Here is a 13,376-nt window from a genome sequence, read left to right on the forward strand (position 1 = left end):
CTGGGCCATCATACCTCAAGGCCGCCTACAAACCATCAAGTAGTGGTAGACACAGCAGTGACCCAGCCACCTACAACGGGAACACACAAAGCTGCTAAGGGGAACCCTCATGCCTAGGAGGGGTTGACGGTGTTAGCCATCTCCTCACTGATAGCAAAGATAGGCACCCACTCTCCCATTGCCAGGTTGGAAAGGCAAGGACAAAAACCATTGTCAAAGGTGGAAGAACAATTTATTTCATCTGAGCCTGCTTCACTGGAAAATAGACTATGTTTACTGTCCCAAAACCCTCCAATTATGTCAAGAAAAAACACTTAACAGTTGAGGAAACTTCATAAGAAGGGTAGAAAATGGTCCTCTTCACAACAAAATTTGCTCACCACTTTTTTTAAGTAGGGCAGCAGCATGATAATCCTAACTATGCCCTGGCTCCAACAAATGTGGGTTCGGATGGAACTGGTGTCAAGAATCAGACATCCAGTTTGGACACAATCACAGAATCCTCTTCTATGGGCTGGGAATAATACCCTTGCTGAGCCTTCTCCATGGCTAACATCAAGTGATACAATGGTACCCACTCACGAAAGCACATTCACTAAGGCTGTACAAACCAATCAAGGGATTAAATCAATTCCATCATCGAAATTGGAGAATCCATCCCTAACATCAGCTCAAATCACAACCTTTGCTGAGGATAAAATGTGAAGCCAATCTTTCGGTATACAAAAGAGGGGCATAAGCTTAATGTGATGACTAAAGGGGCTCTTGTTGCCGCTGGTAGTGTTTGTACTCTTGAAGTTGAAAAATCTCTAGAAAACTCCCTTATGTTGTGATGCTCTAATTCCGGACAGCAAACAGCTAGACTATCAAGCTCACAGAACTGCTGGAAGGATGTTGCTGCTTCCTCTGTGACCTACTCATGGATTAGCCCTGCAGATGCTGAAGGAAGTGATGGTAATTGTGTCCTCAATATGTCTTGCATGGCAATGAGGACATTCTAAATAGGGGTAGCTTACTAAAATTATAGTGGCTGCAGTCGGACTGAGCGCGTACGCAGTGACGTAGTCAGAATGAGCCGGAAGGTGCCGCAGGGAGTGGCGAGCTGCAGAGCGGTACGAGGAGCGGGGGCAGCGTCAGCCACGGAGGAGCTGCTGAGGAGCTGCTGAGGAAGGCGAGGACAGAGAGCCGCGGAGGAGTTGCCCTGGAGTGCGGGAGTGGCAGTAAGCGGAAGTGGGCGAGTGAAAGTAAAGAAGAAAGGAATTCGCCTCCCGCTCTCCTCTGTCTCCCCCCCTGCAACCTCCCGCAGCCTCCCGCAACCTCCTGCTGGGAAGGGGAAGATTGGAAGAGAACCCGCAACCGGGAGCAGGCCTGGGAAGTTTCTGAGTGGTAAGCAGCGGAACGGTGGAGCGAGGAGCAGGGGGTGGAGTGAGCAGAAGGCATTCAGCAAAGGAGCGGCACCATCTCCGTCCCCCCAGACCATCTCCAGTCCCCTGCCAGCCATACCCACCATGAGAAGGGGGAATCACTGGTGCCGATGTCCACCCGCCCTCCCTGCTCACCCAGGCACAGCACGGCATGGTGCAGCAGGGCCAAGAGGGTGAGGGTCAAGGACACAGCTGGAGATAACCGGAGATAGCCAGGAGGAGATGGGAGGAGTAGCCAGTGGGGCCACTGGGGCAGCTGCTTGGAGGAACCAGGAGCTGATTGGGCGTCTAGAGGCTGGAGGTACGGCACTCAAGTACTCAGTTGATTCAAGTACTGAATAATAATGGATAGCACTGGATACTGTCTGGAGTAGAGAGGCAGAGGAGTAGTGGTGCAGTCACAAGCACAGACACAGGCACGAGCACAGAACCAGAACACAGCACCTCTAAACAGGGTCTTGAATAGGTTTATATAGCCACCACCCAAGAACAGGAGAATGAGGTCAGGCAAAGCAAGAAACAACATGCCTAACCTAAATAAGAGGAAAAGGAAAGGAGAGCTGACCCTAGATCAGCACACTACAAAAAGAAGGGCGAGTAGTGTTTCGGAGCCCCTTGGTCTTCCCGCAGGACTGGAGCACATTTAAAACAACCTGCAGGAGCGCAGCATTACAATCTAATAGTATGGAAGAGACAAAAAGAGAGATCGATCAGCTAACATCTGAGACCCCCCTGGAGACAACGCAAGACTGCCCCAGGAGTCCTGGCTTGGAGTTCTACACATTCCTGAGCTATGGATTAGGCAAAGGGGAGTCGGCCCCTGGGAAGACAAGTCCACTAGACTCAAACAAGAGGGCGGACCCAGTGAAAGAGCATAGGGACGTTCACAGGGATAATTCACATTCACGGACTGCAGCTAATCCGAATGCGAATGATATGTGGGCAGCAATTCCGAATTCCATGCAGGCAACAGTAATGGCCCTCTGGTTTCACTTGAATGAAATGGACATCCAGGGAGACCTGTTAAACACACTGGCAGTGTTCGTCTCTGGAATAGATTGTAAACTAGAAGAAATAAATGCATTGATAACTAAAGCCCAAGTAAGTCAATACAACGACTTCACCATCTGTACATGCAGAGAAGTGGTAGACAGGTTATTTCAATTGCCGACAATCCTGGAGGGATTACTAAAAGAACTTGAACATGTGGCCTCAGAAGACAATGCTGGTATTAAGTTCATTCAAGCAAGAGGAAACCAGCACACAGATCCAATGCTGGGTATTTTCTCAACTCCTGATCTTCTTAAGCAAATTCTGGAAAGGAGGGAGATTGTCAGAGACACCAGATCCTCGGGGTCTGTGCACATTCCCAACACGTCCACCACTGAACAGCTCCAAGACTCTGATAGATAAATCACAGAGACAGAGAGAGTTCAAGAGGGGAAGAGGGGATTAGGAAGGGAACAGCTGGGAAGGAGACCTGTAGTAAGAAAAAGGTTAGAACACACAATATGAAAATTATATCTCCTGAAATCAATACTAGACTATGATTCTAAGCCTAGTCACTCTGAAAACATGAACAATCTAAGAGTTAAGTTTAAAATGACTAAGTTTCAAGATGGCCGGATACCTGTAGGGGAATCAAGATGAATTAAATGAAAACGTTCTTATTCAAGTACTTTCCTTTACATGAGAATCAGAAAAAACATTCTGACTAAATTTTAAACCAGTCATATAAATCCTGTTTTGAGAATGTATACTAGGACCATACAATATTGCATCTCGAAACTCTGGCCTTCTGGGTACTCTTAAAATGTTTCAACACAAATTGCGCATTTGCAGAGATATATATATATATAGTAAACACCATAAAAGGATTGTGCACCATGAATAACACAATATGGATTCAGGAAACAAATCACATAACTTGTCAACTCGAATATTACATAATAAATATCTTAGAATAGTAGCATACAATAAACAACATGAATTAAACTCAAGGAGAGAATCGTGCGTCTTACCAATTCGAGTGTTACCATGTAAAATACCAAGAAATGGTAGCACGCAATGAATATCGAAGTCAAATCATCATTAATCGAATCTTGCGTCTCACCGATTCATAAAACACGATGTAAAGGTCAAGGAATAACAGCTCACAATAAATAACAAGATCAAAGCACAATGAAACGAATCTCGCTTCTTTTGCCGATTCTTAAACCACCATGTAAAATGTCAAGTAATGGTAGCGCACAATGAACAACAAAGTTAAATGCTCATGAAACGAGTTGTACGTCTTGCCAATTCGTAAAACATCATGTAAATGTCAAGAAATAGTAGCGCGCAATGGACAACAATGTTTAAACACCATAAAAGGAATCGCGCGTCTTGCCGATTCTTAAGCCACCATGTAAATGTCAAGAAATGGTAGCGCGCAATGAATAACAAAGTCAAACCTTTATGAAATAAATTGCGCGTCTTGCCTATTTGTAAACTACCATATAAATCTCAAGAAATGGTAGCGCGCAAGTAATCTGTTACTCATTTAAGAATTTAAACCAAGAATATGAAAATTCTAAATAACGGTGTCGGGACAGTCCAACCACCGTCTTACCACCTGGAATAATGATAACCAATGAAGGATTAGGGCAGAAGACTGGAAGATCCAAATAGGCCGCCGGGACAGGAGCTCAGGAAGAAGCTGCTGCTCTGCACCGGGACCTCTGAATAGTGAGCACTGGGAGTTGGGCTGACTCTCTTTCAGAGATTCTTGGCCAGCCCAGAACCACGCCCAGGCATGTTGTAGGGAAAGTCTCTGGAAGGCCCTGGAAAGGGGCCACACCCTAACACACTCTGAAAACCTGCAGCAATACATTGCAAAGGAACAGTATTTGTAAGCATATTAAAAATAAGTTTTCAGGATTGAACTCTGCAATGCAAAAGGTTAAACCACAACATATCAGCACAATGCATAAATTACTTTGTTTTGAGAGTGTTGGGTTTTTGCATTTTTGTCGCCAATAGAGCGCGTACCGCTCTGGTGTTGACAGAGATCCTGAGAGCCTGGGGCATCGAGGTGGTCATATATCAAGAAGACAGATACTGGTATCCATTACTGGAGGCCTATCAGGCCAACAAGACCACAGGCACATGGCCAGTCCTACGGGGAGTGCAGGCCCCACTCAGTACAAGCAGAGAGGGAATGTCCAATAGAAGGCCCACAGTGCAGTCCCCGTTAAAAGTTCAGATATGGAGAGACGAGGAGCGAAGGAAATTGATAACCAGACAGGACCCCCGGTCTGACTGGAATTGGCTGCCCTCAGCATTACCCTCGGGAAGGGTCCATAATAGTTGAACAGCTATCAAATAGCCCTGACTACATAGTTAATTGAATATAGGGGATCTGCAGGCAAAAGTGGGAGATCCAGCAATAATCCAATTTTTCGGCACACATGACATTATTATGATACAGAAATCCTGAACCCAAGTTTCCTTACCACTAAATTGCAAGACAGAATTTATCAAACCAGCATTTAAAACCAGCAGGTCTGGAGGGGCAAAAGGGGGTGCATCAGTACAAATATCCTAGCTAAGGCATCTGAAATCGATGGGGGAGATTCACCGTTTTGACCGGTTTGACTAGATGGTTGGGGGAAAACCACACAGAAACCTCTGATATTAATCAACATATATATTAACACAAAAAGGAACTCAGATGAAGCCAATAATGTGATAAAGCACCTGGTGCATATAAAAAGCATAATACATCTGGCACATTGGTTAATTTTAGGTGACTTTAATCTCAATTTGTTCCACAATCCAAATGGGGAACACATTCAAACAGGACCACTCATTCTAAGACAAAGGGGGTCATTCTGACCTTGGCGGTCCATGACCGCCATGGCGGAGTGCGGCGGAAGCACCGCCAACAGGCTGGCGGTGCTTCCTGGGCGATTCTGACCGGGGCGGTAAAGCCGCGGTCGGAAAAGGGGAGCCGGCGGTTTCCCGCTGGCCCAGGGAACCCGCCATGGCGGCGCTGCTTGCAGCACCGCCATGGGGATTCCGACCCCCTTCCCGCCAGCCTGTTTCTGGCGGTGTCCACCGCCAGACCCAGGATGGCAGGAACGGGTGCCGTGGGGCCCCTGGGGGCCCCTGCACTGCCCATGCCACTAACAGGGCCCCACAAAGATTTTCAGTGAAAATCGCGACGGGTGCCACTGCACCCGTCGCACCCCTTCAACTCCGCCGGCTCCATTCCGAGCCGGCTTCATTGTTGAAGGGGCTGTCCCGCTGGGCTGGCCGGTGGTCTTCTGGCGGTCGCCCGCCGGCCCAGCAGGAAAGCCGGAATGGCCGCCGCGGTCTTTCGGCGGGAACCGCTTGGCGGGCGGCGACCGCCGAGGTCAGAATGACCGCCAAAATGTTACTTCAAATCTAAGGACAGATAAGATCTGAGAGAAATTCATAAAGATCAGCGAGTCTGATGGCCTATTTACACTAAATGGATGGAGCCGGGCTGACACTCCACCTGCATGGACCAGATTCTCAGGAAAAAAGTATCCTACTTGGATTACACGCTGGTTAACCCATCATTATACAAACATGTGGGAGAGTTTGAGATCTAGGATCGTGGGGAAAGCGACCACAGGCAATCAAGATCCAAACAAAGGTATGCAAGCCGGAGAAAGTGGCATGTCTCAAAGGGGAGATTGTCATGAAAATTTCAAACCATTGAAATGGTCATCCAGCTCCATCAAAAGCCAAGTGGAGGAGGCTCTGTTCAAAGTTGAAGCCTCGACTGTGGACCCTGCTAACCTGACAAGGGCCTGGGAGGTCTTCGCTAAGGATCTTGTAAGCCATGGGCCCGAGGGAATAAAAAACAATGGAGCTCAAATGATGTACTGCAACAACATTCACCAACCAAGGACAATCCATATCAGGAAAGCGGCGGTGGGTAGGTTATTGAGGCAATTGCTTAAACACCCAGAGGATAAATTACTAAGAAGCACCCTTTGAGAGCAAAGGAAGCACCTGAGAAGTGAAATATGGTCCTTTAAAAAACATCAGCAGGAAACACTATGGGCCAAAATGCACTATGCGTCCAAATTATCAGATTCAAAACGATTCTGGAAACTGATTAATTCTATAGAAAAGGGGCCAAAAGCAGCCCACAATACCAATATAACAGAGGGACTACCTTAAGACTCATTTTAGGGAAACGATCATCGGAGGAGCTACGCAAGCCCAGCAGGAGACGGTCACTGGGGCCTCCAATGCTCCAATCGCCCTGGCATTCAGGGCGTCCGAGATAAAAAGGATTATTGGGAACTCAAGAACTGACTGCGCTCCCGGGCCTAACGGTCTGCCGCAAGCACTATTTAAACAGGCAACACAAAGATGGCCAGACTTCCTGGTTGAAATGTTTAACCATGTTTTATCAACAGGGACTACTCCGGCAAGCTGAAAGGGCTCAATAATCCACCCCATATACAAGGGTGGGAAGGCTGCAGCACTTAGAATCATCGGTTATAGACAACTACAACATACTGCCCATAAATTAAAGCGGCTTTGTCAAGAATCATGGAACCACAACGAACCTTATGGCATAGGGATTGATCATTAATAGAGCAAAAGCTAGGGGAATACCAACATATCTGTACTTTGTTGACCTTAAAGCTGCATTTGATTGCGTACCCCGCCATAACTTGTGTGCAAAATTACAGCAATGGGGGCTGCCCTCATCTATTTTAAGTGCTATCAGGATGCTCTATTCCGATATATGGGTGAATGTGAAACTAGCGGATTTTATCAAGGGCAGTTAAAACGACAGCTGGTCTGAAGCAAGGCTGTGTCCTAGCTCCAATTTGTTTAAATCTTTACATTGTAGATCTCCCCCCATGATGTTAAATAATCTGTCCGCCCACTCACCCACTCTTGGTGGTCATCAGTTATCAAATAGGTTATATGCAGATGACCTGTTATTACTAAGTAACACCACTATTGGTATGCAAAAATTGTTGAACAACTTAGGGGGATATGCAAGAACTAACGAATTGGAAATAAATCAAAGCAAAAAAAAATGTTAGAACCAGAGATTCCATAGTCAAAGTAATGGCATTTGAATGAAAAGTACATAGGGGAGGCAGCCTCCTATTGGTATTTAGGGGTTCTGATAGGTGCTAGAGGCAATTACATGTCCAATAGAGAAATGATAAAAACTAAGGCACAAGCACTTACTTACACCTTTAGAACCCTAGCAAATAATACTCGAGAATACACAATGAAACTGTTGACAACCGTAAGAAGAGCAAAATTGCTTCCAACACGTGCATATGGAACTGAGCTAATGCGGGGCATGGAAGCTGCCCTACTAGATAAACTCCTGGTAAGGACTTACAAGCGGGTTTTCCAGCTTCCAGGCTCGGCATCACCGGCCCAGGTGAGACTGGAGTTCATGCTTGTAAAGCAGACACTAGCCCGCTCCACGGCTTTTATCAAGTGCTGCCATAAAATGTGTCACGCCCGAATAGGATCGCTAGCCAACTTAGTATGGCAAGAAATCAACCTCGAAAGGGGCAATAACAACTATAAGAAGTTTCTGGAAAATAGCATAAACTCTTTGGGCTTAACAGACATATGGGACCAAATGCTCCCCAGTCCAGCTTTTAAGAAAATAGTGAATAAAGCCAGAAAATTCTGTAGCTGGCTAATAGATAGGAAGGAGCTGGCTAAAAGGTCCCACACTTAGCTAGTCCTAAACTCATACAAAACACTTAATGAATCCCCATTGCTGGCTGCTTTGTACTCAACGACAACAAAACAACATTTTTTTAAGGCTAAGACTTGGCGACCTGCCAACGGCAGATCTTATGCCAAAATGGAGGCTGGCATCACAAAAATGCAACCTAGAATGCCGCCTATGCCATCTCACAGTGGAAACCTTGGGAGACGTAGTATGCTTATGCCCATCCCTGACTATTTATAGAAAACAAATGCTGAAGAAGGAATTTAATGCACTAGGGGTAGGAACATGCAGACAGGCCCTAATGAGGCACTTAATCCAAGAAATGTAACATTGAACATTAGGTTGGTCTAATTCCTGGAAATATTCTCGTCCCTAACCACCCATCCAAAAATCTTAGGGTCTAAGGCAAGTAAAAGCCGCCGATCACCCATCCTAGATATGAGAGAAGGAAAGGCTACGCCCCGAATAGAATCGTTTAGGGGAGTGGATATAGCTATTATTATGGACATAATAATCTTTCATTTTATGTTTTTGATTTTAAATGTTTTTAAGGAGGCTCATTGGAACCGGAAGAACCCATAACATTTATTGTACTGATTTTGCTGAATGTCCATAGTAAGGTTTTTACGATGTAACGATGATGGATCATTTTACGTTTTTTATTAACTTATAAAAACTAATTCTCTCTCCCTACTAAAATTATTTGCAACTATCCCAAGCCTAAGTAATATATCCTCAAAAAACAGAGATTTTGTTACCTGCAGGGATGGACTAAATGATGAATCCAGTGTAAGAATGGAAATCCCATATTTTGATGAAAGCAAGGTGCATTTTATTAAGTGTATAAAGGATAAGTGTGAACAATGGGGGGAGAAAGGTTACCAAATCCATCAAGTTTAAACATCCTTCAATGTTTGACCTAGTCAGACAGCCCACAAGGAATCACAACGCTATAACCTCCGTTCCACCTAGGAGCACAGTTTTGAGGGACGTCACTGGCCATTCTAGCTATAAATCATACCAAAATGACCTAATTATGTATAAAGACTTAGGATCGGGTAGTAGAACCTGCCACTTAATGAATGCTACTGCAGTCAATTGGGCCAAGCTTGCTGGTACTTGTGCTTATCAATCCTAGTGTAAATCCAAATACATTCCCACAGTTGCTTAATATCTGCTGATGGAACATTAGGGACTATAACGATCTTGCCTCTTCACCCAGACACTGGGACCATTTACACATGTTTAAATTAATCTGTCTGCAAGAGTCCTGGCAATTAGGCTCAATTCCTTGGCCTGACTACAGTGAATATAATTTGCCTGCTATAAGATCGACCATGGGAGCTGCACCTCCGGTGGCATCTCAACGTATGTTCTCAATCAACTAGGCCTCACTGCAACTATTATGGATGAATTAAAAGGTGCTGTTATGATACTCAAACTTGGTACACCAAAGGGTCAAAACATCCCTTCAAACTCCCTAGTTTTTGCCAACATATATATTAAACCAAACTTGGATCAAAAGAGGGATGCAACAGAATTTCTAATCAAGACTTCAAACCGGTTAAGACCAGATCACCCAAACTCCACACGGGTTCTTGCGGGCGACTTTAATGCTGATCTCTTATTAACCACAAAACAGCTGGAATGACTGGATGTGGAGGATGAGTTATGCACAATCCCACCATTAAATACACCTACATCCACCAGATGCTCTAAGCTCTGTATTACACTAGCTTGCGCCATAAACACCCTGGGTCTGCGCACGCTGAATGGTAGAAGCATCACCGATCATGACTTTGCATACATGCATGTCACACCAAAGATTGCCAACTTTAGATTATTTTTGGGCGATGATCCAAGATTTTCACCAGTTCATGGAGTTTAAAATCGAGCACACTCTCACAAGTGACCACGCCATACTGTCATGCTCCCTTCTTGGAGGCCACTCCTTTACATAAGGAAAGCTTCCCGGGGCAACAGGCAGACTTGGAACTGGTTAACAAGATGAGGTGGGACACCAAAGCTGAAACCTTGATGACAAACCAAACTCAAGATTATTTGCTGGCCGTTGGAAAAGAGCACCCACTTTCAATAGAAGGTTGGCAGGAATTCATCAATGGCCAGCGCAGTTCCCTTTTTAGATTGCAACCTGAACCACGTCCTCTGTTGAACCACTGTTCAGGCCTCACTAGAAGCTGAGAATTGACTGCCGAAAAGAAAGCTAAACAGAAACATTAGGGCAGCGTGTAAACACCGAACAAACGCAGCTCACAAGGATGAAATCACATTGCTGCCTAACAATTATAGGTGTCACTTGCACACACAATGGAAAGCGGCGTTTCTTCAAATAAAGGCAGGGACTTCAAAACATTTGGCTCATGGTTTATAATTTGTCTAAGAAGCAGAATAAAAAAGAATGAAGTAACATATCTGCTTTCGGATGGACAACATATATTTCATCACTCTATAATGATCCTACTCCCTTGCAGGAGATGCCAGTGACGAAGCAAAGCATGGGAGTGGTCCCAGATGAAACTTTGATTCTATCAAATATAACTTTATTTCAATTATGTTATGTAACCACAAAAGTGCATTTAAAGATACAGATAAGACAAAAAGACAAAACTTTCAAGACAAAATGCATAATTCAGCAGGAATTTACAACGTTCAAATACTGGCATCTTTAAAAAAATCCGTACTATTCATATGCTTGAAGTGCTTATTAAAGTGACTAGTGCCATAAATATGTAGTAAATCATCCAAAGGTTTCACAATGCAAGATAATAACTATAGAAACAGTACTGCACAAAAACATTTCACCTATGCCAACGTGTGTACATAAAAATCAGTCCTGTCCTACTCTAAAAGTCTAAAGAAGGAACGCCATTTACGTTAAAACACCTAACTTAGATTAAACTGTACAGCAGTATGCATCTTTTTTAGAGTCACAAGGATACATAATATTTAATATTAAAATATAAACATGGTCTGGTATGACTCTAATCACAGAGGAGATGGTCTCAAGTACATGGGCGTCAAACCGCTTGGCAGGCACCCCCAGCCCCAATGGTCTTCCATCCAGTATTTTCAAGGCAGCCAAAGAGGAATGGTCTGCCCATTTAATCCCATTGTTTGACTCTTGTTTATTACGCAATCAGGTGCCGGAGAGTTGGCGGTGATCCCTCCTAGTCCCTATCCACAAGGAGGGTTCATTTGACAAGCCTGAAACTTATCACCCTGATAGACTTGGAGGGAAAGTGCTCTGCAAAAATTCTATTTAAAGAACCAGAGGCTTGGGCGGAAGATAAAAACATCATCCTGGCCACACATACCGACTTTCAAAAGGGCAATGAGACAGAGGTGAGTTTGCTGTGTATATTGGCCTTGATCAAATGTGCAACAACAAAGGGTGCAGCCTCCCTCTACAGCGCATTCATTGACTTCGCCACAGCTTTCGACAAATTGGATAGGACTTTTGCTGTGGACTAAACTGTCAGCGTGGGGAATTCCATCTTGCCTCTTGTCAGCCACAACAAGTCTGTATTCCAACACATGGGTCAAAATAAGAGTGTCAAGCAAGTGGTCTGCTTCCGTAAAGAGCTACACAGAGGCCTCAGACAAGATTCCTTATTGCCCCACTTTTTAACATTTATGTTGCTGATTTGAACAACTGTAGAAGTGCTGCCAACAACGTTCCACCAACAATTTCAGGAAAAAGACTACATTTGCAGGAATGTGTTGATGACACCATACAACTAGACCAAACAGCGATTGGGCTTCAAAGATTCCTATCCTGCATGGCGGAATACTGTAAAATAAACAAGCCCAGTATTAACACCACCAAACAAACTTGTTTTTGGTAAAATGAAGAGTGGATATGGGGCCTGGGCATAAATGGACAAAAAGTGGAAAGAGTGTCCCTCATCAAATATCTAGGAGTATGGCTAAATTACTGTGGCATTCCAACTGCACCCATTGAAGCATTGACAACAATATTGAATGCCCTCATTTTTGCAATCCAGGGTTTGCTTAAGAACCTCTCAGTCGTGAACTTTCTGCTATCCATAAAATCCTTGATTGTAAACTGATGCCTGTGCTTGCATATGGCTCCTTTGTGTACAACACTTGTATTGCAAGCTGGCTGGATTGGGTGTAATGTCAATGCTATAGATGTTTATCAAGCTACAGCGCACAGTGCAGGCACAAATCTGCCTGGAGTTTAATTTGGCCCGCCAAGAGTATGTACTCAATGCAAGGTTTTTATCCATGTGTGGCAAGCTGTCAGCGGCTGAGCCGGGAACTTTAAAGCAGCTCTTGTGGGCTATTTTCCAAAATAAATCATCACATTTGTATGTGTTGTATCAGACAGTGATTGAACAACTCGCCGCCAAAGAACTCCTGCAAGCTGCTATTAAAAACATTTTTGGAAATCCTGTTGAAGCAAGCCACGCTACTTTCAACCCATGAAGATCTACAAACCATCCGTGTGAAAGTAATGCACATCTTACAGTGGATTATATTAACCCAAGATCTTTCTGGCAAATCTAGTGCACCCAACAAAATCTTTGGCTTGGCCTGGTACCGCTTAAAGCATATAAGTACAGACGCTTAACAAGCACCCAGGATTCCGATCTTCAGACAACTGAATATAAGGGCCTGTAAAGTGGAAGTCGCAGAATGCCTGAAGGTGGAATCAAACCAACTAACAGCAAGATTTGTAAAATTCATGATGGCTGCATCATTTTTGCTGAGCAATGCAACATTTGGGCATTAGAAGGGCCCCTCTTTTATACATTTTCTAGATACGCGATTCGTTTGACCTCTCCTCTCTCCTCAGGAAGAGGAGACCAGTCACAGCTCTTAGGATATGGCATTGGAGTGTAGGATGGATGCTCACCATCTTATATTCGCACTTTAAATTTTAGGAGGGACTTTCCTTTTGCAACCAACCCTGCAGAGCAGAGTTGATCTTAGACTCCAGTATCAGAATCTGCTGTGAATTCTATTGAACTTTTATTGAGAATCTGATGGAAGAGGCACATTATTGCACTTGCACTTTCTCAGGGAGTGTTGTGAACGCGTCTTACCTTATTTGGTTTAATATTATTATTTTACTAGGGGACGCGTTAACGAGTCGATGGACCTTTGGACTCGTTTAAGATGTTCACACCCTAAGTCCATACAAATAGTTGGAATAGTAGGAATCGCTA

At 44.4% G+C, this 13,376-nt stretch overlaps 1 protein-coding gene across 1 annotated transcript in view; it reads left to right on the forward strand.

Moving 5' to 3' along the window:
• The first annotated feature begins 1,101 nt into the window (after positions 1 to 1,101).
• ZFTA (zinc finger translocation associated) overlaps positions 1,102 to 13,376 on the forward strand; it is a 142,197-nt gene continuing 129,922 nt past the window's right edge. Inside the window, exon 1 of the mRNA XM_069208033.1 lies at positions 1,102 to 6,269. The gene's annotated coding sequence lies outside the window, so the exon portion shown is untranslated. The remainder of the gene's footprint in view (positions 6,270 to 13,376) is intronic.

This window comes from Pleurodeles waltl, chromosome 9, assembly GCF_031143425.1.
Source record: "Pleurodeles waltl isolate 20211129_DDA chromosome 9, aPleWal1.hap1.20221129, whole genome shotgun sequence".
Taxonomy (NCBI): Eukaryota; Metazoa; Chordata; class Amphibia; order Caudata; family Salamandridae; genus Pleurodeles; species Pleurodeles waltl.